This window comes from Phyllobates terribilis, unplaced genomic scaffold (genome assembly GCF_046119375.1).
Source record: "Phyllobates terribilis strain yellow unplaced genomic scaffold, ASM4611937v1 Scaffold_8__6_contigs__length_399053987, whole genome shotgun sequence".
Classification (NCBI taxonomy): domain Eukaryota; kingdom Metazoa; phylum Chordata; class Amphibia; order Anura; family Dendrobatidae; genus Phyllobates; species Phyllobates terribilis.
Genome location: NW_027362768.1, coordinates 248,736,121 through 248,758,986, shown reverse-complemented (window position 1 = coordinate 248,758,986; position 22,866 = coordinate 248,736,121). Strand labels below are relative to the sequence as shown.

Below are 22,866 nucleotides of genomic sequence, written 5' to 3'. Positions count from 1 at the left end.
TGCGTTAGTAGTTCCAATTCTCCTTGTTTGTTGCCCATGCTTTGTGCATTTGTATAAAAACATTTTAGTTTGTGATTGGTTATTTAAATTTTTTTGTCTTTGTTCTCCCTTTCCACTTTCAGTAGCAGCGATCTCAATAGTATTTGTCAGCTGTATATCTTTTTCTGGCCTTTTGCTTCCCTTCCCACATTGTTCTAGTTTAAAGCTCTCCTGATGAGTGTAGCAAGGCGACTTCCAAATACATGTTTTCCAGTCTTCGTAAGGTGCACACCATCTCTAGCAAGTAGTCCATCATATAGGTAATTCATTCCGTGATCCAGAAATCCAAATCCTTGTTGACGGCACCATCGACGTAGCCAGTTGTTCACCTGTAGAATCTTTTCCACCTCATTGTTCCAAGGCCATCCACTGGGAGGATGGATGAGAAGACCACCTGCGCTCCCAATTCTTTCACTTTCTTGCCTAAGTCTTCAAAGTCACTGCAGATGGTTTCCAGGTCCTTTCTTGCGGTGTCATTTGTCCCCACATGTATTAGCAGGAATGGGTAGAGATCTGTAGGTCTGAAGAGTCTTGATATCCTGTCAGACACATCTTTAATTTTTGCTCCTGGAAGACAGCACATTTCTCTTGAGGTTATGTCTGGTCTGCAGATAGCGGCCTCTGTTCCTTTCAACAGGGAATCCTCCATGACCACCACTCTCCGTTTTTTCTTCACAACATTTTTCTCTCTCCATCCAGGAGGATTCTGAGGGCTTACAAGGTTATTCATTGTGGGCAAAGTCTTAACTTGCTGTATTTCTTCATGGTTCTCCTGCGTGAGAGCCTGGTACTGGTTCCTGAGCAGTATAGGTGCTGACTGCCTCTCGATCCACCTGCTTCTCTGGGTCACATGCTTCCATTCCTCTGTTTCGTCAGGTGCAGTTCGAATTTCTTCTCTTTCTGTATCATGAAGAGATAATTCTGCTCTGTCTAAGAACTCTTCACCTTCCTTAATGATTTTCAAGGTAGTTAACCTCTCTTCTAGATTTCGCAACTTTTCCTCCAACAGGGACACAAGCTTGCATTTCTGGCATGTGAAGTTTGGCTTTTCCACTGGCAAGTCTGTGAACATGCAGCAGGATATGCAGCTCACCAAATGGCTCCTGGACTCTTCCATGTTCTTATTGTTGATATGTTATGAAAACAGTGAAAAACGCTCCAAAATTCCGGCGCGCGGTTCACCGATGTCCTCTTTTCAGCATTCAATCCAGTGTTCTTTGAGCTCGCAGAGACTCTTCACTTATCCCAAAATGCAGTGAGAATATGCAAATTGTCTCCTCAGGACTCCTCCCTTGGTTCACGGATGTCCTCCTTTCAGCTCCAACGGCCAAAATCCAGTGCTCTTTGAGCTCGCGGAGACTTTTCACTTATTCCAAAATGCAGTGAGAATATGCAAATTGTCTCCTAAGGACTCCTACCCTGGTTCACCGATGTTCACGTGACAGGAGCCCATACATTCTGCAGTCTCCAATAATATATACCTGACAGGAGCCCATACACTCTGCTGGCACCAATAATATATACCTGAGAGGAGCCCATAGATTCTGCTGCCTCCAATAATATATACCTGACAGGAGCCAATAGATTCTGCTGCCTCCAATAATATATACCTGACAGGAGCCCATACATTCTGCTGCCTCCAATAATATGTACCTGACAGGAGCCCATACATTCTGCTGCCTCCAGTAATATGTACCTGACAGGAGCCCATACATTCTGCTGCCTCCAATAATATATACCTGACAGGAGCCCATAGATTCTGCTGCCACAATAATATATACATGACAGGAGCCCATACATTCTGCTGCCTCCAATAATAAATACCTGACAGGAGCCCATACATTCTGCTGCCTCCAATAATATATACCTGACAGGAGCCCATACATTCTGCTGCCTCCAATAATATATACCTGACAGGAACCCATATATTCTGCTGCCTCCAATAATATATACCTGACAGGAGCCCATACACTTTGCTGGCTCCAATAATATATACCTGACAGGAGCTCATACATTCTGCTGCCTCCAATAATATATACCTGACAGGAGCCCATACATTCTGCTGCCTCCAATAATAGATACCTGGTAGGAGCCCATACATTCTGCTGCCTCCAATAATATATACCTGACAGGAGCCCATAGATTCTGCTGCTTCCAATAATATATACCTGACAGGAGACCATACATTCTGCTGGCTCCAATAATATATACCTGGTAGGAGCCCATACATTCTGCTGCCTCCAATAATAAATACCTGGTAGAAGCCCATACATTCTGCTGTCTCCAATAATATATACCTGACAGGAGCCCATACATTCTGCTATCTTCCAGAATCTATGGGCTCCTTCCAGGTCCTGACTACAGCCCATAGATTCTAGCGTCTTCACTAGTGAGCCAGCTAGAATGTATGAGCTGTAGTCAAGACCTGGAAAGCGGCCATAGATTTTAGGCTCAACCCAGAGCGCACCTGCCTAATATCAGGTTGGTAAACGCTAGAATGTATGGGCTCCTTCCAGGTATGACGTCATTTCCGGGGGGCGTGTACAGATTGTGCATTTTGGGCGTGTTCTAATTTAGCACAAGACGCCATAGTCTTTTACAGAGAATGACACAGTAGCCGGAGAAGCTGCAGGAGGAGGTCAGTGCTGCGGGCTTGTGGGGATGCTGGGGCATGCTGCTTGCTCTGGGTGGTCTTTGGGGGGCTCTGGGGGGATGCTGGGTGGTCTGTGGGTGCTCTTGGTGGTCTGTTGGGGCATGCTGCGGGCTTGTGGGGGCATGCTGCGGACTCTGGGGATTCTGCTTACTGGTGGTGGCTCTGTGGGGATTCTGCAGTCTGGTGGGGACGTTGGGGGGCATGCTGCATGCTCTGGGTGGTCTGTGGGTGGATGCTGCGGACTGGTGGTGGCTCTGTGGGGATTCTGCGGGCTTGTGGGGATGCTGGGGGCATGCTGTGTGCTCTGAGGGGGCGTGCTGTGGGCTGGTGGTGGCTCTGGGGGGATGCTGGTGGCTCTGGGGGGGATGCTGGTGGCTGGTGCTGGCTCTGGGGGGATGCTGGTGGCTCTGGGGGGGATACTGGTGCTGGCTCTGGGGGGGTGCTGGCTCTGGGGGGATGCTGGTGGCTGGTGCTGGCTCTGGGGGGGATGCTGGTGCTGGTTCTGGGGGGGGGTGCTGGTGGCTGGTGCTGGCTCTGGGGGGGATGCTGGTGGCTCTGGGGGGGTGCTGGTGGCTGGTGCTGGCTCTGGGGGGGATGCTGGTGGCTCTGGGGGGGATGCTGGTGGCTGGTGCTGGCTCTGGGGGGGATGCTGGTGCTGGCTCTGGGGGGATGCTGGGGGCAACTGGTGGCTCTGGGGGGATGCTGCTGGCAACTGGTGGCTTTGGGGAGATGCTGCTGGCAACTGGTGGCTCTGGGGGGATGCTGCTGGCTCTGGGGGGATGCTGGGGCAACTGATGGCTCTGGGAGGATGCTGCTGGCTCTTGGGGGATGCTGGAGGCAACTGGTGGCTCTGGGGGGATGCTGGGGGCAACTGGTGGCTCTGTGGGGATGCTGGGGGCAACTGGTGGCTCTGGGGAGATGCTGGTGGTTTGTGGGGGCATGCTGGGGCCTCGGGTGGATGCTGCGGGCTTGTGGTGGCTCTCGGTGGATGCTGCGGGCTTGTGGTGGCTCGTGGGTGGATGCTGTGGGTTTGTGGGGAGTCTGGGTAGGATGCACGCTTGGGGGCTGGTGGTGGCTATGTGGGGGATGCTGCGGGCTCTGGGTGCTGTGTGGGGATGCTGGGGGCATGCTGCGGGCTTGTGGCTCTGGGGCATGCTGTGGGTGGATGCTGCGGGTTTGTGGGGGCTTGCTGTGGGCTCTGGGGGGGATGCTGCGGGTTTGTGGGGGCTTGCTGTGGGCTCTGGGGGGGATGCTGCGGGTTTGAGGGGGGATGCTGCGGGTTTGTGGGGGCTTGCTGTGGGCTCTGGGGGGGATGCTGCGGGTTTGTGGGGGCTTGCTGTGGGCTCTGTGGGGGCATGCTGTGGGCTCTGGGGGGGATGCTGCGGGTTTGTGGGGGCATGCTGTGGGCTCTGGGGCATGCTGCGGGTTTGTGGGTGCATGCTGGGGCCTCTGGGGGGGGGTGCTGCGAGTTTGTGGGCGCATGCTGGGGCCTCTGTGTCACGGGTGTGTCGCCACGAAGATCGTCACGATTACACAGCCTGACTTCTCGCAGCTGACTTTTTGGTGCTTTGTGTTTTTCGGCAGTGAGGGAGTTAATTCTCTCTCTCTCTGTGCTAGACGAGGTCCAGCCTCGCCCAGCTGCAATCAATGCTGCTGTAGTGAGACTCCTTCAAATGCCTGCTGGTCTGTTAGGGAAGTGTCGGTGAAAGCATTTCATGCAGACTAACAGAGCGGATCGTGGTATTTGGAGTTTCAGAGATAAGTGTATTCGGAGAGTTTTTTCCCTTCCTCGCTTTATCATTTATCTCCTTTCCCGTTGGTGTTCCCTCTGTTGTAGTTGTGTAGTTTTTGTATGCAAGGTGGTTTTGGTTTTTCCCTTGTACTGTCTCGTTCGTCTAAGTACTGTGTGTGGGCATATTATTACTTGTCCCCTTTTGTTGTGATCGGGGTCCTTCTCAGGACTAGATTACTTAGGTGCAGGGATCCTCAGGAGGTAGGGGTTACGCTGGCGGCCTGGACCTCTGTACCTTTAACAGTACCTCCAGGTTGAGGGATTAGTCAGGGCCCCAGCTTAGGGTCAGCTTAGGCCCCCTACCTCCAGTATACAGAGACAGCGTGACATTTTCACCGACCACTTAGTTTTTCTCCAGCTACCATGGATCCAGTAGCCGGTCTAGCTCGGCAGTTGCAGAGTTTGTCCATGGAGCTGGCGGACGTTAGGTCCAAGGTTTTGTATCCTCAGGAGCAAGCCGGACCAGAACCTAAAGTAGCTCTCCCTGACAGGTTCACTGGGGGGCGGGACAAGTTTTTTGTTTTCCGGGAGGCATGCAAGTTGTACTTTCGGCTGCGGCCTCGGTCATCGGGGAGTGAAGAACAAAGGGTGGGAATTGTCATCTCGCTCCTACAAGGGGACCCACAATCTTGGGCGTTCTCTCTTCCCCCAGGCTCCCCGGCTCTCCAGTCAGTGGATAGGTTTTTCGCTGCTCTGGGACTCGTATATGATGACCCAGATCGGATCTCCCTTGCTGAGTCTAAGTTACGTAGGATTCAGCAGGGAGATCGTCCGGCGGAGGAATTCTGTTCGGAGTTCCGTAGGTGGGCCACGGACACCCAGTGGAATGACCCGGCTCTTAGGAGCCAGTTTTGTCAAGGTTTATCCGACAAATTACAGGATGTGTTGGCACAGTATGACTCTCCCGCGTCACTGGAAGCCGCTATGGCCCTTGCTATTCGCGTTGACAGACGGCTTCGGGAGAGGTGCGGGATAACTCTACCCCCTGTGATGACTCCACCTCCTACAAGGTCCCCTCATATGGTGGTTCCCCTGGTCAGTCCAGAGGAGCCTATGCAATTAGGAGGGACATCATTTCGGGGGAGGGGACCGGTGGTGCGCCATAAGACAGGAAGGTGTTTCTTCTGCGGGAGAAAGGGACATTTTATTGGGGGGTGTCCATCCCGTCCCTTGCAGAGTGAAGAGTCGTCGGAAAACTGTTGATCCCAGGTTGTGTGGTGGACGGCAATCTGGGAGTAGGTATTTCGTCCCTAGGTTCGTCTCAGTTTCTCGTACCGGCGGAGGTGGTGGTGGGTACGAGAACTGAGAGGATATCTGTTCTTCTGGATAGTGGGGCCGGGGCTAATCTGGTTGATGCTCGGTTTGCCCGGGTTCAAGGTATGCGATTGAGTGAGTTGGCTAAACCCATCCCCATATTCTCGATCGATGCCAGGCCTCTCGGTCAGGGAAGTTTTTTGCAAGCTGTGCATGACGTAAAACTTCAAGTGGAGGCGATACATAAAGAACTGTTGTCTTGCTACGTGTTGGAGGGTCTTCCCACTCCTATAGTGTTGGGCCTTCCTTGGTTAACTAAGCATAACCCGGTTATTAATTGGCAAACCAGAGAGATAAGCCAATGGAGTAAATTCTGTAATAAAAACTGCATGAACACGGTCATCGGTGCGGTTACTCCTTGGGTCTTACCTCCATTTCTGGCGGACTTTGAGGATGTATTCTCGGAGAAAGGGTGTCAGGAACTACCTCCTCATCGCGAGTATGACTGTTCTGTAAAACTGCTCCCTGAGGCCAAGTTACCTAAAGCTAGGTTGTATAACCTTTCTGGTCCTGAGAGGCAGGCCATGAAGGATTATATTTCAGAAAGTCTGGCTAAGGGGCATATTAGACCTTCATCTTCACCGGTGGCTGCGGGGTTCTTCTTTGTTAAGAAGAAAGATGGAGGCCTACGCCCTTGCCTGGATTTCCGTGAACTTAATCGGATTACGGTCCGAGATCCGTATCCACTCCCACTTATTCCCGATCTCTTTAATCAGATCGTGGGCGCCAAATGGTTCTCTAAGTTGGATCTCAGGGGGGCGTACAATCTGATTAGGATGAAGGAGGGGGATAAGTGGAAGACGGCGTTTAACACTCCGGAGGGGCATTATGAGAACCTTGTCATGCCATTCGGTCTGACTAATGCCCCGGCGGTGTTCCAACACTTTGTTAATGACATTTTTCGCCGCCTGGTGGGACAGTTTGTTGTCATATATCTGGATGATATCTTAATTTACTCGCCGGATCTGGTGTCTCATCAGGAGCACGTTAGGCAGGTGTTACAGATCTTGCGGGATAATAAACTGTATGCCAAATGGGAAAAGTGTGTGTTCGCCGTACAGGAACTCCAGTTTTTAGGCTTCCTGGTTTCAGCGTCCGGTTTTCGTATGGACCCTGGGAAAGTGCGGGCAGTTCTTGAGTGGGATCGGCCAGAGAATCTTAAGGCACTACAACGTTTCCTGGGGTTTGCTAATTATTACCGGAAGTTCATTCGTAATTTCTCGTCCATGGTTAAGCCTCTCACAGACATGACTAAAAAGGGGACGGATTTTTCTAGGTGGTCTGACAAGGCTTGTCAAGCATTCTCCTCCTTGAAAAAATGTTTTGCCTCGGCACCCATACTCATTCAACCTGATGCGTCACAGCCATTCATTGTAGAGGTAGACGCTTCCGAGGTAGGGGTGGGAGCAGTATTGTCACAAGGTTCGTCCCCTGGTAAGTGGCATCCGTGCGCCTTTTTCTCTAAAAAATTGTCGTCCGCTGAGAGGAATTACGATGTCGGCAATAGGGAACTCTTGGCCATTAAGTTAGCTTTTGAGGAGTGGCGCCATTTTTTGGAGGGGGCAGTCCATCCGGTCACCGTTATCACCGATCACAAGAACCTGCTATATCTGGAGTCCGCGAAACGTCTGAATCCCAGACAAGCTAGGTGGTCATTGTTTTTTACCAGGTTTAATTTTGTCGTTACATATCGTCCTGGGTCAAAAAATGTAAAGGCGGATGCCTTATCTCGTAGTTTCCCTGGGGCCGGGAATACGGACGACCCGATTCCTATCCTTCAGGAGGGGGTGGTGGTTTCGGCAGTATGCTCTGAGCTGGAGGAGGAGGTATTGGAGGCTCAGGGGGACGCCCCTGTTGGACCTCCGGGGAGACTGTTTGTTCCAGATCAGTTGCGACAAAAGGTGATCGAGGCACACCATAACTCAGTTTTTGCAGGACACCCGGGGAGTAAAGCAACTGTGGATCTCCTCTCGCGTCGGTTTTGGTGGCCTAACTTACATAAGGAGGTGGTAACTTTTGTCGCGTCCTGTGGGGTTTGTGCGCGCTCTAAGACCTCACATACCCGTCCGTCTGGGGCCCTCTTACCTTTGAAGATCCCGGAGCGTCCTTGGACTCATCTGTCTATGGACTTTATTACGGACCTCCCTCCGTCTTCGGGTAAAACGGTCATACTCATTGTAGTGGACAGGTTCAGCAAGATGGCACATTTTATCGCTCTTCCTGCTCTCCCTAATGCTAAAACTCTTGCGCAGGTGTTCATTGGGGAGATTGTGAGGCTTCACGGGGTACCCTCCGAGGTGGTGTCTGATCGGGGGTCTCAGTTTGTGTCCAAGTTCTGGAAGGCGTTTTGTGCACGGCGGGGGATGCATTTGTCGTTCTCATCGGCTTTTCATCCTCAGACCAATGGTCAGACGGAACGAATGAACCAGAGCTTGGAGACATATCTCCGGTGTTTTGTGTCAGAGAACCAGGAGGACTGGGCTTCTTTCTTACCTCTGGCAGAGTTTGCTCTTAATAATAGGCGGAGCGAGTCCACTGGTAAGTCCCTGTTTTTTGGGGCATATGGTTTTCACCCCCAGTTTTGTACTTTCAGTAGGGGGGGCTCTTCGGGGGTTCCTGAGGAGGAACGATTTTCCTCATCACTCGCTTCAGTATGGAGAGGGGTGCTGAAGAATCTGAATACTATGGGGAACCGATACAAACGTATGGCTGATAGGAGGAGAGTGTCTGGTCCGGACCTAAGTGTGAACGATCGGGTATGGTTGTCTACCAGGAATATAAAACTTAAGGTTCCCTCCTGGAAACTGGGTCCCAGGTTCATCGGGCCGTACAGAATCAGTTCTATAATTAATCCGGTGGCATTCCGTCTTGACCTCCCCCCTACGTTTAAAATTCACAACGTGTTCCACAGATCGTTGCTTAAGAGGTATGTGGCGCCGGTGGTACCGTCACCTTTACCTCCCCCTCCAGTGGTGGTCAATGGTAACTTGGAGTTCCAGGTATCGAGGGTCATCGATTCACGCTTTAATCGCCGGTCCCTTCAGTACCTGGTTCATTGGAAAGGGTATGGTCCTGAGGAGAGGATGTGGGTTCCTGCGTCGGATATTAACGCAGACCGATTAGTTCGGGCCTTCCACACGACTCACCCGGATAAACCTGGCCCTGAGGGTCCGGAGGCCCCTCGTAGAAGGGGGGGTACTGTCACGGGTGTGTCGCCACGAAGATCGTCACGATTACACAGCCTGACTTCTCGCAGCTGACTTTTTGGTGCTTTGTGTTTTTCGGCAGTGAGGGAGTTAATTCTCTCTCTCTCTGTGCTAGACGAGGTCCAGCCTCGCCCAGCTGCAATCAATGCTGCTGTAGTGAGACTCCTTCAAATGCCTGCTGGTCTGTTAGGGAAGTGTCGGTGAAAGCATTTCATGCAGACTAACAGAGCGGATCGTGGTATTTGGAGTTTCAGAGATAAGTGTATTCGGAGAGTTTTTTCCCTTCCTCGCTTTATCATTTATCTCCTTTCCCGTTGGTTTTCCCTCTGTTGTAGTTGTGTAGTTTTTGTATGCAAGGTGGTTTTGGTTTTTCCCTTGTACTGTCTCGTTCGTCTAAGTACTGTGTGTGGGCATATTATTACTTGTCCCCTTTTGTTGTGATCGGGGTCCTTCTCAGGACTAGATTACTTAGGTGCAGGGATCCTCAGGAGGTAGGGGTTACGCTGGCGGCCTGGACCTCTGTACCTTTAACAGTACCTCCAGGTTGAGGGATTAGTCAGGGCCCCAGCTTAGGGTCAGCTTAGGCCCCCTACCTCCAGTATACAGAGACAGCGTGACACTCTGGGGGGGGGTGCTGCGAGTTTGTGGGCGCATGCTGGGGCCTCGGGGGGGGGTGCTGCGGGTTTGTAGGTGCATGCTGGGGCCTCTGGGGGGGATGCTGCAGGTTTGTGGGGGCATTCTGGGGGGGATGCTGCGGTTTTGTGGGTGCTCTGGGGGAATTTTGTGGGGGCTCTGGGGGGATGCTGCGGGTTTGTGGGGGCTCTGGGTGGGATGCACGCTTGGGGGCTGGTGGTGGCTATGTGGGGGATGCTGGGGGCTCTGGGGACATGCTGCGGGCTCTGGGTGCTCTGTGGGGATGATCTGGGGGGGCATGCTGGGGCTCTGGGGGGGTATGCTGTGGGCTGGTGGGGGCTCTGGGAGGGCATGCTGCGGGTTTGTGGGGGCTCTGGGGGGGATGCTCTGGGAGGTTTGTAGGGGCTCTGGGGGGCATGCTTTGGGGGGTTTATGGGGGCTCTGAGGGCATGCTTTGGGGGGTTTGTGGGGGCTCTGGGGAAGGGGGGGTGATGATGGTGCACGCCTGTGGGGGCTCTGGGGAAAGGGGGGCGGAATGATAGTGCACACCTGTGGGGGCTCTGGGGAAGGGGGGGCGGAATGATAGTGCACACCTGTGGGGGCTCTGGGGAAGGGGGGGCGGAATGATGGTGCACGCCTGTGAGGGCTCTGGGGAAGGGGGGGGGCGGGATGATGGTGCATTCCTGTGGGGGATGGTGCATGCTTTTGGGGCCTCTGGAGTGGGGGGGGGATAATGTTTGTAGAGGGCAGTCTGCTGGGATTTGGGGTGGGGGTTTATGCTTTGGGGCCCTCTGGTTGATGTGGGGGGATTAATGCTGTGGGGATTTGGGGTGGTGGGTTAATGTTTCATTGGGGGACACAAAAAACCATTGGTGTATGTTGCTGACACTAGGCAAAAAAAGCTTAGCTCTTTCCCAGAAGGGTGCATCATCAACTGGCATGAAGCGAATCCGTTTTAGCTTAGTGTCAGTAGGAGGCAGACATGAGTCTGGACCCAGGCCCATCTCTACCCTAGGGTGTTTTCACATTGCGTTCTGTGTCGCCGTCGGGGCATACGTCTACTGTGTCTGAGAGTCCGCCTCCTCTAGGCGTACACTCCCGAAAAAAGTGCATGTTCGCTCTGCCATCACCATTGCAGTCTATGGCTCCCGTCAGCGCATACGTCAGACCCTGTTTTGCTGGGGATTTCGGACGTATACCCCGACTGGGACACAGAACGCAATGTGCTTGTAGCCGTAGGTTTTTTTTTTTTAATTAATGATTCCCCTTTTTCTTTCAGAGGGCGACAGTGGAATTGTTTCACTACTGTATCCTCTGTGGTCTACGAGGCAGGACCCTAACACAACAAGAGTGTTTGGGATTCCCTGGCAGACTGTCCTTGGCACTAATCTTCTGCCCGCTCGCCCCCCAGATCCAGAAGGATCAGGTTATCTCATGCTCAGCTTCATCATCGGTCTGCGAAGAAGGATTCAGGTTCTTCACTATAGATATATCCTACCAGGCAGTGAGGGTGCTCGATTCGCCACCTCCACGTTTTCCAGAGGCTCCTGCGGCACCTCTTTTAAAAAATCCAGACTTCAGTCTAGCCTTTCTCCGGTGGCCGGGCCACACCCCTAGCAGCCTAAACAATCACGCACACCGGCTCTCCAGCGCTTTCTGCCCTCCACCTATCAGGGAACACTTTGCATTCTGGTGCGCACGATCCCTGCACGTGTTTTTCCTGTTACTGCCTCTTTCTCCTCCTTCTACTCGGCGCCATCTTTCTGTCGCCAGTTTATAACACTGCCGCAGCTCACCTGAACTCTGCTGCCTCATTGCCTGTTTCTGACGGATCACCGCCACCTTCAGCCTCTCAAGGTCTTCAGGATGCAGTGTCTGAGTAACCTCTGCCACCGGGGGCAGCTCTTTATCCACAGCCTAGCTCCCCTCTAGCATCTGTTTCTTTCTTTTCTCTCTATACCTAACCCCAGGGAGTCTCATTTTGCATGTTTCTCCTGTAACAAAAGGTTTCTTTCAGGTCAGACCTGGTCCCTCTGCCAGGACTGCAGTCTGCCCACAATGTGATCTCCCCAGGAGCTCCTCACTGCCTATAAAGAGAGTGTGCCCCCCCTGCAGCCGCCTATTCAGACCTGGCAGACGGCAACATCACCATCCACATGGCCTCATAGCTGAAATCATGGAACGTGGATTCAGCTTCCAAAAGGTCCACCAGCCTCACCTTCCAGGGCTCCTGTCTTTTCGAAGAGCTAGATAAGATGATCTCTAATGCCATAGGGGGTAAGAGTATTTTGTTTCCGCAACAGAGGGCCAAATGCCCTCCTCCCAAGAGACGCACAGTCCAGTTTTTTTTCGTACTTTCGGAAATTTTCAGTGTAGAATAGCAGCCAAAAGGACAACTCTCTGGCCCGCCAGGAAAAGAGACCTTCCTTTAGGCTAGCCCCCTCCTGGCATCAACGAACTCGCCAGCGCCAGTACGGATCTAGCAGATTCTCTTCGGTATGACGCGGTGTTCCCACCTGAGATGTTTCTGAGGGTGGATGGCCGTCTCCTTTGGTTCTGGGATGAGTGGCTCTCAGTAGTCAACAATGCTTGGGTCTGAGATGTTGTCGACTACAGCCACAAAATAGAATTTTCCATGCTGCCTTATATTCGAGACCAATTTCCCCAAAGACCCCCTTCTCTTATTCCCGGGTTTTTCAAGGCTATTGATTTGCTATCCAAAGCAGGCATCATGATCTCCGTTCCAGGACGCTGAAACATCAGACACCGGAGGCAGGCTGAGGGGTTGGGGCAAAGCCAAAAACCTTACCCACAATCCTCCCATAAATGACCTTTTATAAAATTAGAATTATTTCTATACATAATGTTAAAATGTTATTTCTACAATTAAATGTTTGAGATTTCTGTGGTAATGGTTATTTGTTTCTGTTCTGAATGTAAATAAAACATTTCTGATTAAGTTTCCACATTGTATTTTAGCCTTTCATTTTACTCATAGGGCAGGAAAAGCCCATGATGCATCTGTGTAAACCATGTAAAAGGTACTATAATAACATGGCTTAGACCGGTAACCCACTTTTGAAACAATGAAGTTCACTTGTACAAGCTGCATAGATGAAAACCTGCTTAAAGGGGATCTGTCACCTGGTTTTCCCCATATAAAGTACGACCACCACCTGTATGCCCTAGAATGCTGTATATAAGTCCCAAAGCCGATCTGCATAACGTAAAAAAAAAATTATATTAGACTCGCCTGCAGGGCGGTCCCGTCCCAATGGGTTTCTCTAGTGTTAATCCGGCGCCTCCTCTTCCTGAGATTGCCGTCCTTCTTTCAACAAGTGGAGGACGTGCCCTACATCATCCAGACAGTGTCTTTCATTGCACTCCTGTGTAGGCGCACTTCTCTCTGCCTTTTCCCCCACAGAGCAGAGAAGTGTTCCTGCGCAGGAGTGTGATGGCAGAGGCTGTGTGGCTGACGTTGGATGTGTAATCCACATGAAGCGGAGAAGGAGGATTGTGTCGGATGAAGACCAGTGACATCCATAGGACTGGACGTTACTAGATTATGCTGGCCGTGCCCTAGACCACACGTGAGGACGGTACTAGATGGTGCTTGCTGTGCCCTTGACCACAATTGAGGATGGTACTAGAGAGTGCCTGCTGTGCCCTTGACCACACGTGAGAACGGCACTAGAGAGTGTCTGCTGTGCCCTTGACCACACGTGAGGACAGTACTAGAGAGTGTGTGCTGTGCCGCCGACCACATGCTGCAGATAGCAGAGCAGAAAGGCTGTTATCTAGAATATAACCGGAGATGTGCGTCTCAGTTTGAAATACACTGCTCAAAAAAACAAAGGGAACACTCAAATAACACATCCTAGATCGGAATGAATGAAATATTTTGTTCTGTACAAAGTTGAATGTGCTGACAACAAAATCACACAAAAATCATCAATGGAAATCAAATTTATTAACCAATGGAGGCCAGGATTTGGAGTCGCCTCCAAAATTAAAGTGGAAAAACACACTACAGGCTGATCCAACTTTGATGTAATGTCCTTAAAACAAGTCAAAATGAGGCTCAGTATTGTGTGTGGCCTTCACGTGCCTGTATGACCTCCCTACAACGCCTGGGCACGCTCCTGATGAGGTTGCGGATGGTCTCCTGTGGGATCTCCCAGACCTGGACTAAAGCATCTGCCAACTCCTGGACAGTCTGTGGTGCAACGTGACGGTGGATGGAAAGAGACATGATGTCCCAGATGTGATCAATCGGATTCAGGTCTGGGGAACGGGCGGCCAGTCCATAGCTTCAATGCCTTCATCTTGCAGGAACTGCTGACACACTCCAGCCACATGAGGTCTGGAATTGTCCTGCATTAGGAGGACCCCAGGGCCAACCGCACCAGCATATGGTCTCACAAGGGGTCTGAGGATCTCATCTCTGTACCTAATGGCAGTCAGGCTACCTCTGGCGAGCAGATAGAGGACTGTGCGGCCCTCCAAAGTAATGCCACCCCAGACCATTACTGACCCACTGCTAAACCGGTCATGCTGAAGGATGTTGCAGGCAGCAGATCACTCTCCATGTCGTCTCCAGACTCTGTTATGTCTGTCACATGTGCTCAGTGTGAACCTGCATTCATCTGTGAAGAGCACAGAGTGCCAGTGGTGACTTTGCCAATCCTGGTGTTCTGTGGCAAATGCCAAGCGTCCTGCACGGTGTTGGGCTGTGAGCACAACCCCCATCTGTGGAGGTCGGGCCTCATACCACCCTCATGGAGTCGGTTTCTTACTGTTTGTGCAGACACATGCACATTTGTGGCATGCTGGAGGTCATTTTGCAGGGCTCTGGCAGTGTGCCTCCTGTTCCTCCTAAAACAAAGGCGGAGGTAGCGGTTCAGCTGCTGGGTTGTTGCCCTCCTACGGCCCCCTCCATGTCTCCTGGTGTACTGGCCTGTCTCCTGGTAGCACCTCCAGCCTCTGGACACTACGCTGATAGACATAGCAATCCTTCTTGCCACAGCTCGCATTGATGTGCCATACTGGATGAGCTGCACTACTTGAGCAACTTTTGTGGGCTGTAGAGTCCGTCTCATGCTACCACGAGTGTGAAAGCACATCCAACATTCAAAAGTGACCAAAATATCAGCCAGAAAGCATTGGTACTGAGATGTGGTCTGTGGTCCCCACCTGCAGAACCACTCCTTTTATTGAGTGTGTCTTGATAATTGCCAATAATTTCCATCTATTGTCTATTCCATTTGCACAACAGCATGTGAAATTGATTGTCAATCAGTGTTGCTTCAAGTGGACAGTTTGATTTCACAGAAGTTTGATTTATTTGGAGTTCTATTCTGTTGTTTAAGTGTTCCCTTTATTTTTTTGAGCAGTGTAGTTTAGAGCATATCTGCTATGTTATAGAGGCCTCATCCACACTAAAATACTTTCTTCTGTTACGTCATACACTGGGGGACATCTCAGGGTGCCAAGGGAGGATGGTTCACTGCGATTGAAGGGGGGTTGGTGGTACCAGACAAATTGTTAGTGAAGGTGCAAGAGGCGAGGAACAAATGGAAGAGGTGATGGGGGCGAGCAACAGTCAGAACATGAAGAGGATAATCATCCCCTCTATGTTCGTGTTTGGTGGGAGGGGACAGAGGAAACAAGCTTCAGAATTACCCAGCCACCAACACAGCATGGGCTTGAACCTCTTGGAAGAGCCCAACATATGAGTGCCTTCTTGCAGCACTATCTGCAACATGATCCCCGTATAGTTATGATTCTAAATAATGCTGACTACTGGCTTGTAATTCTGTTCGATCCATATTATAAGAGTAAATTTTGCCACATGCTTCCCGCCCTGAAAAAGGACCCTCGAATACTGGAGTATCGAAACACGTTTTTACACAACCTTAAGAGAGGTTTTTCCCAAGACAGCAATGAGGCACACAGAATGCATTGCAGCTCTACACTTCCAACCTCTGGCACGTCAATTTATCAACGCAAAAATATTAGTAGCAGCAGTAGTGTAAGTGGCAGAAGCAATTTCTGTGAGTCCTTTGACACATTTTTTAGACCAGCTCATGCACCAGCACAACAGAGCACAAGTCTGACACATGAACGACTGGAGAGGATGGTGCACTCCTGACTGAGTCTCCATCTGCTGGGTTGGCTGTAGTGGAAGAGGTTTTGGTCTCTATTATAATAGTTATTCTTTAGTGAAATAAATTTTTTGGTGCAGATATTGATCTCCACACAGGGGTACACAAACATGTTAAACTTAAAATTGATTTTCAATAAACAACCATTAGCCAACCCATCAAACGCATCTGCTGCTTCTTCCTTCTCTTTTGTTACCATGCCAAGTATTGTCAAGCAGGTCTCCGACTGCAGAACCTCCGGTTCTTTACCCACTTCAGTCAGGCTGAGTGAGAGCCCATCACCTGTAATGGAAGAGGACATGCCTGCTGTTTTTGACCGATCTCCGAGAACGGGCACACCACAACCTTATCCATTGTAACATCTCCATCTGCATCTCACGCACGGTCCAGCTGTTTGTCCGGTCCACCGTACTCCGCCCTTTCTAAAAACTGCAGCCAGCAAAACATTGTTTCCTCCTACACATGACAAAGCTAAGAGACTGAACTCCACCATCTCCAATCTGTTGGCCACGGAAATGGTGGTGTCAGGTCCTAATTTTTTGAAATGTGAACACTCCTGGTTGGGTCTTCATTTGCTGGATTCGCTGTAGTAGGTGTTGGTCCCCATTATACTAGCTCTATATCTAGTGAAATTAATTCTTTGGTACAGATATTGTCACAGGAGTAGACATGATATAATCGAAATTGGTTTTCTTTGTACTGTACTGTAGTGATTCAGTGGTTTCTCAAAAATTACCCAGATCTGCCAGAGCTACTCATGAAAACGCCGCGCATGTGCCCATTTTAGAAAGTCAGCTACAGCTTTCGCCACCCTGGCAGTGCTTCAGCAGCGTTTGCAGCTTCCAGCTCACCGACTGGTGTGTGATGTGACCATACGTTGGAAATCAACGTTGCAGATGTTGGGAAGGATTTGTGAGCAGCAGAGGGCAGTTGTTGAGTGCCAGCATCAACATGCTCGTTGGAATTCAGGTCAGCCTCCACACATAACAGCTGATGAGTGGGGATGGATGTTTGACATCTGTGTTGTCTCCAAAACTTTGAGGATTCCACAAAGATGGTGAGTGGCGATGATGCCATAATTAGCATCATCATCCCGCTTCTCTGTCTACTGAAATGCTCGCAGCTCACAAAGACAAGGCCTTGCAGGCAGAGCAAGGAACTATACAGGGTGATGCTACACAGCCCAGCCTCATCTTATCTCAAGGCGGATTGGGTGATAATGAGGAAGAGGAGAACATGGACAGTCGTCCTCTTAGTGAGGACAGGGAAGTCTTGGCTTTCTTGGAAGTCTTAATACCCCTCTTTCAGTCTGTGGGAAAGCTGTATGAGTTTCGCTTAATGATGACCTTCAGTGGCTTTGCTTATGCATGTTATTTCTGAAAACACATTGTAGATCAGGCCATTGCCCAACTCTGTAGTCATGAAATTCAAGGTGCAAAGAAACATCTTTGTGTGTTGAAGCATCACCAAGAAGTGTGAGCTGATGTTGGACGGGCTGTCATTGCTTATGGAAGAAGCTGCATTAAAGGACTTTCCTGGGAGAAATGACAGCCGGCGTAGATACGGTTTCCCTCTATGCCAGTCCTTTCACCAAGCTAAATAATATGGCTATGGTGAAATACAATTGTCACCAAGAAGCAATGTCAGACTGAAGAACAGTGGGCCCACTAGAGGATTTGATTCTGAGGGCTCACCTTTCTCCCCTGCTCAAGAGCCCCATAGCAGCTTTAAGCTTTGCATTATGAACTCTCCTGAAGGAGAAGCTAGGGCCCACCGAGGGAGTCTCCGGTTCTCTGGTGGGCCCGTGCAACCCTACCGAGAAGCATCCCTGGCCAAGGTTCCCGGACACTCTATGGCTACTTTTTAACTGTGGACTGGCTCCAGCAATCTATAACATTGCAATCTATAAGATCCATTCACTGGCTCCCAAATGCCAAGCGTATCCAGTTCAAACTTGCACCTACTGCCACTCAGTGTCTTCAGCTCCTTTGTGAGAAACGAATATTTGGGCAGCCAATCTACCAACTAAAATTCCTGAGATATGGAAATTGTGGATGGCTTCATTTCTGGTACTGGGTGCTAATACCAAACTGTAGCGTGCCATTCACTGGATATTCCTGACTGGTTGGAGACCAGCTCATTCCCACAGAAAAGTACCAGCAGCAAGCTAAGGAGATAGTGGCCTCTGTCATCATGAAGGAGTTTGCTCGTTGTCTAGGGCAGAGGTCCCCAACCGCCGGTCCGCGGACCAGGACCGGGCCGTTTGGGTTTTTCAGCCGGTCCGCGGCGCCGCTGACCAGGGCCGGCGTCAGCACCCGGGCAAATGCCGGGGCTCTGAGCAGGCAGAGGGGCCCACTGGCGGTCGCGCACCCCGCTGGGCTATGGGCGGAGGAGAGCGGTGTCAGCGCCCGCCCTTCTCCGCCGCTTGCTCAGGGCCCCGGCAGCCCGATACTTACCTCTCCCTGTGCCTCCGCAGATCAGCTGTCTTCCTGCTCTGCGCTCCCTGTGACGTCTCAGGTCAGAGGGCGCGGTGACGTCTTTACACCGCGCCCTCCCCTGAGCCGTCACAGGGAGCGCTGAGCGGGAAGAAACGACAACACTGGAGTTCGGAGCCGAGCAGCGAGCGGCAGGCAGCGGGCAGCAGGTAGCAGGTGAGGAGAAGGGAGGTGAGTATTTGATTTTTTTTTTTTTTTTTTTTAATGTATGGAGGCATGGGGCAGTATAAAGAGGGGAGGGGGGGCATCCTGCTTGGGGCATTATAAAGAGGAGGGGTGACAGCCTGCATGGGGCATTATAAGGTGGGGAACAGCCTGCATGGGGCATTATAAAGAGGGGGGGATTCCTGCTTGGGGCATTATAATGAGGAGGGGTGACAGCCTGCATGGGGCATTATAAGGTGGGGACCAGCCTGCATGGGGCATTATAAAGAGGGGGGATTCCTGCTTGGGGCATTATAATGAGGAGGGGTGACAGCCTGCATGGGGCATTATAAGGTGGGGACCAGCCTGCATGGGGCATTATAAGGTGGGGAACAGCCTGCACGGGGCATTATAAAGAGAGGGGGGGACATCCTGCATGGGGCATTATAAAGAGGAGGGGTGACAGCCTGCATGGGGCAGTATAAAGAGGAGGGGTGACAGCCTGCATGGGGCAGTATAAAGAGGAGGGGTGACAGCCTGCATGGAGCATTATAAAGAGGAGGGGTGACAGCCTGCATGGGGCATTATAAAGAGGGGGGGTGACAGCCTGCATGGGGCAGTATAAAGAGGAGGGGTGACAGCCTGCATGGGGCAGTATAAAGAGGAGGGGTGACAGCCTGCATGGGGCATTATAAAGAGGGGGGGCAGCCTGTATGGGGCATTATGTGGGGGGTAACAGCCTGCATGGAGCATTAAAAGGGGGGGGGGCCTGTATGGGGCATTATGTGGGGGGGAACAGCCTGCATGGAGCATTATAAGGGGGGGGCAGCCTGTATGGGGCATTATGTGGGGGTAACAGCCTGCATGGAGCATTAAAAGGGAGGGGCCTGTATGGGGCATTATGTGGGGGGTAACAGCCTGCATGGAGCATTATAAGGGGGGGACAGCCTGTATGGGGCATTATGTGGGGGGTAACAGCCTGCATGCAGCATTATATGGGGACCGGTATCCTGTATGGAGCGTTATATGGGGGCCAGTATCCTGTATGGAGCGTTATATGGGGGCCAGTATTCTGTATGGAGCCTTATATGGGGGCCAGTATTCCGTATGGGGTCTTATATGGGGGCCAGTATTCCGTATGGGGCCTTATATGGGGGCAAGTATTCCGTATGGGGCCTTATATGGGGGCAAGTATTCCGTATGGGGCCTTATATGGGGGCAAGTATTCCGTATGGGGCCTTATATGGGGGCCAGTATTCCGTATGAAGCGTTATATGGGGGCCAGTATTCCGTATGGGCGTTATATGGGGACCAGTATTCCGTATGGAGCCTTATATGGGGGCCACTATTCTGTGTGGAGCGATTCACCGGTTTCTGAGCTATTGTAGAATTTACAATAGATATCACTCATGAAGTGAAATCTTTGCATTGTACTATATATATATATTTCTCCGCCGTATCTCTGCATCATGAATCGTGGTATGTGTTAAAGGGGCCCACTGAGACTCTTTCGCCCGGGGCCCAGAAAAACCTGGAGCCGGCCCTGCCGCTGACAGCTAGCTCCGCGGCCCTGCGCCTGGTCAGAACTCGCTCTGTGTGGATTTATAATGTTTTCTGCCATAGCCGTGACAGCTCGCAGCTCCCGGCAGAGAACATTATGCAGGACGGGGTGGGGCGTCGGGCGGGTCTTAGTGACGCAGCCCTCCACAGCACAGCATGGTACCTGTTGTACGTCACGGGGCGGGTCTTAGTGACGCGGCCCTCCTGCACAGCATGGTGTGTTCCTGACGGGGTGGGGCGGCAGGCTCTCCTCACTGACACGCCCCCGGCAGAACATGTTATGTGGGGCGTGCTGGGGCAGCAGACTGGCTTCAGTGACGCGGCTCCCGGTACCGGTGTTCAGTGTGTAGCGCTGCTAAGCAGCAGCGCTGTATACACTGACGCTCAATGTACAATGCTGCTACTTAGCAGCGCTGTACACCGAGGTCCCGCCAGCATCCTCCCCATACAGCTCCACCCCTCCATAACCCCACCCCCATATGACCAAAGCCCCGCCCCCACCCCCACCGGGCCATGGAAAACTGGTCTTGCTTAAAGCCGGTCCCTGGTGCAAAAAAGGTTGGGGACCTCTGGTCTAGGGGACCGATCACTGCTGCTGTCTACCTTGTGAACATTGTGTTGAAGCTTGCGGGGATTAAGAGGTTACATTGGCGAGTCTAGTTTTTCTACTAAAGATCCTACTGTTTTTATATTTTTAAATGAGCACACACCGACTGTGGTTTCTGCAGAAGCCCATCCAGGCCGGGATAGTGGCGGAGAAATTGCTGTACCATCAGGTAAAGGATGCAAGACATGCAAGGCACGTGTGTGAGGTTGCCCCCGTGTAGGGTCGCCACCAGGTTTGCACCGTTATTGCACACGACCTTCCCTTGCTCCAGTTTCAGTGGCCTGGAGAGCTGTCCACAACTCTTCAGCTGTATGACTATGATCTCCAAGACATATTCATTTTAACACTGCCCGATTGCGGTGAACCATGGCTGCGCAGTACGGAGGTGGGGGGATTCTTTCTGCACTGTTGGAACATGTGTCTCATTAAGGCAGAGGTTGAGGGCACAGGTGGAGGCCCTAGAGGAGGCACAGGCATCGGACGAAGTGTTAGATATAGAGGTTTGTCCCACAAGCCTTGAGGATTCCAACACTTGCTGTCTAGTGACACCTTGATGTCTAGTGGTCCAGTTCTCCATCCCCTGGTGTGTAGTAGTTTAGCTCTCCAACCATAGCTGTTTAGTAGTTTAGTTTTCCAACCCCTGTTGCCTAGTAGTTTAGTTTTTCATGTTCTGGTGTGCATTTGTTTCATTCTCCAACCTTAGCTGTTTAGTAGTTTAGTTCTCCAATCTCTGTTGTCTATTAGTTTGGTTCTCCATCTTCTGGTGTCTAGTGGTTTAGTTCTCCATCCCCTGGTGTGTAGTAGTTTAGTTCTCCAAACCTAGCTGTTTAGTAGTTTAGTTTTCCAACCCCTGCTGTATATTAGTTTAGTTCTCCATGTTCTGGTGTGTATTTGTTTCGTTCTCCAATCCATCCATGCCCACCCCCAGGGGTTAACGTCTGATGACGAGGGTTTGGATTCTGTTCGGATCCTAATTCGTCCGGGCCTGGATCAACTGAAAAAAAAATTGGGGCATTGCTACACATGCTTCCCCCTTCTCTTGAGTCTGTGAAGCTTTGTATCACACCTCTGATTCCCCGGAATAGAATGTGTGAACAGCTCTGCAGACTCGCCCATTTGTAGTTCCCCACAGTCAGTTGAGCAGTTGGAGATGGAGAGTTGTGACACGGGGGAAAACAAGGGTAATTGGGGTGCCACCTCTGAGGACTGTACTGTGTGTGATGTTAAGGTGGAGGAAGAAGAGCACAGGCCACTTGATGCCATGCTTGTCATCCACTGGAGCACATATTCTTTCTGACCCTCATCTACAAAGCGTACCGCTGTCTCTGCATCACCGAATTGGCCCTAGCTTGGATCTCTTCATACCTAACCGACCGGACATTCAGTGTCTCCCACTCACACACCACCTCTACCTCTTGTCTGTGTCCCCCAAGATTCAGTTCTAGGACCCCTGATTTTCTCCATCTACGCCTTCGGCCTGGGACACCTCCTACAGTCTCAAGGCTTTTAGTATCACCTCTATGTTGATGACACACAGATCTACCTCTCTGGACCTGATATCTCCTCCATACTACCATACTAACCAGAATCCCACAATGTCTTTCTGCTATTTCAGCTTTCTTCTCTGCTAGATTTATAAAACTTTACATGGTTAAAACCAAATTCATCATCTTTCCACCATCTCATTCACCTCCCCCAACTGACCTATCCATCAAAGTCAATGGCTGCCCACTCTGATCTGTCCTTTAAACGTCAGATCCAAGCCCTTTCCACTTGTTGCCGACTACAACTCCAAAACATCTCCGGTATCCACACATTCCTCAACCATGAATCTACAAAAACACCAGTGCATGACCTCATCCTCTCCCACCTCGATTACTGCAAGCTCCAACTCTGTGGCCTCCGTTCTACCACTTTCGCACCCCTCCAATCTATCCTAAACTGTGCTGGCCAGCTAATCCACGTCATCCCGCTATTCCCCGGCTTCTCTCCTCTTTCTGCGCTGGCTCCCCGTTGTCCAGAGACTCCAGTTGAAAAGCCTAAGTTTGGCATACCAAGCCATCAAAAACCTGTCTCCTCCATACATGTGTGACCTAGTCTCCCTGCACGCAACCGCCCATCCTTCCAAGATCTTCTCTACTTCCCTTTTATCTCTTCTTGCCACAATCGCATACAAGATTTGTCCCGTACTTCTCCCCTACTGTGGAACTCTGTACCCCAACACATCAGACTGTCACCTACCCTGGAAACCTTGAAAAG

General features: G+C 51.1%; 1 long non-coding RNA gene across 1 annotated transcript; it reads left to right on the top strand.

Moving 5' to 3' along the window:
* Positions 1-2,525: 2,525 nt before the first annotated feature.
* Positions 2,526-12,600, top strand: LOC141156496 (uncharacterized). Its single transcript, XR_012247644.1, has 2 exons — positions 2,526-2,677; positions 10,917-12,600. It is a non-coding gene; the product is annotated as an uncharacterized lncRNA (long non-coding RNA).
* Positions 12,601-22,866: the final 10,266 nt, after the last annotated feature.